Source organism: Limulus polyphemus, unplaced genomic scaffold, assembly GCF_000517525.1.
Source record: "Limulus polyphemus unplaced genomic scaffold, Limulus_polyphemus-2.1.2 Scaffold358, whole genome shotgun sequence".
NCBI classification, from domain to species: Eukaryota; Metazoa; Arthropoda; class Merostomata; order Xiphosura; family Limulidae; genus Limulus; species Limulus polyphemus.
Genome location: NW_013665968.1, coordinates 449442 through 451028, shown reverse-complemented (window position 1 = coordinate 451028; position 1587 = coordinate 449442). Strand labels below are relative to the sequence as shown.

Here is a 1587-nt window from a genome sequence, read left to right as displayed (position 1 = left end):
ATTTCACATGTGAAATTTCCAAATTTTCTGATGCATAAATGTATTTTTAATCTTAAAATGAAAATTATTCTGCATGATAGATAGGCAAGATGTAAAAAAAAAAAAAGGCATGAAAAAAACACTGATTCAAAAACCTTATGACTTAATAAAAAATTAGATATTTTGCATATGAAAGCATTGTAATGTTTACTGATAACCAGCCAAATTTAGTTAACATTCGCTTACTAATTTAAAAGTTATAGCATGAAAACTATAACAAGCACAAAATGGTTACGAGGTCGGTCTCAGGGACCGAGCCCAGGCTGAAAGAGTTAACTGAAATTTTCAAATAATGTAGGAGTTGCAAATACACAGCTCAAAGGGATTAAAAGGTCTTTCTTTATCCAATTATTATTGTTACTGAAAAAGTTACTTTTAGACTTATCACTTTCATGCTTTTTTTTAAGGTGACTTCTGAGATTATTCATACTAAAATTAAAGGGTTGCCTTAAATACATCAGAGCACAGTTTGACAGGAAAAAAGAGGCACATTACACCATGAAACTATACTTATCTCATTCCTCTGATCTGATAAATTAATCGCTATTCACATATACAATGGTCGAGGTTGCAACTAGCACAAAAAAATAAAATCACATCGCATATCTCTTAAATTCATTTACACTCAGTAGGTCACGGGCATTGAAGCAATAGCATGAAGATGATGAGCATGTTTCACTTTTTTGGGAAAAAGAGGCTGTTAGTTGTTTTTTCCAGCTATACTGATGATAACATAAACCGTAACTGTAAACTTTTGTAACTCAAATAATTATCTTACAATTGGTTTCCTTTTGAGCATTTGTACTAGAATTAGAACAGAGCACAACTTTGTTATATTCATAAGCAAAATATCAGTAGTATTTAAACAGAAAGCCCCATATAATGAGCATACCATTTCTGTGATTTGGTCTTTAGAATCAGTCAATATAGATGACTAGTGCATATGTAAGAGCACAGGGTGTGATTTTTATGTTAGGACATACATTATAAGTCTGGGTGTTCACTCCATTGAACTCAAGAATTAATGAAAGAGGATAAATGTCTACATAAAATAACTTATAAGCATTAAGCTGTATTTCATAATACCTAAATATATATTAAGCATTTTACAGATGAGACTTTATATTTTTAAATATAAAAATCCCTTCAAAATTTCTTTTCTTTCTTTAAATAGTTTGAAACGAAAGCACAATTTTTCAATACCTCTCTCATCTGTGTTATCATGTAATTATATTTTATTTCTTGTTTGTTAATTCAATATTAACTCTTTAAACATGTAATTTTTCGAGCATTCTGCCGGACTTATTTTCACAATTTCCTAATAATTATCACCATACCATATAAAATTTCAATTTTTGTAAGTATGTGGAGAATAACATGGTTTTGATTAGTTTTCAGCCAAAGAGAAGTAAATGTTTCTTTTTTTGTGAGTTTAAAACACTTAATTACACCATTTTGGTTTTCACAACTATAAAGCCTTGGTTTGGTCTGATATTTCATTGGTGGTAGTGTCCCGGGTCACTGATGAGGAGTGGAATTCTCCGAAAC

General features: G+C 30.2%; 1 protein-coding gene across 5 annotated transcripts in view; it reads right to left on the bottom strand.

Annotated features, from left to right (window-relative positions):
• LOC106457665 (ataxin-2-like protein) overlaps window positions 1–1587 on the bottom strand; it is a 43081-nt gene that overhangs the window by 9310 nt on the left and 32184 nt on the right. The gene's annotated exons all lie outside the window — the stretch shown is intronic.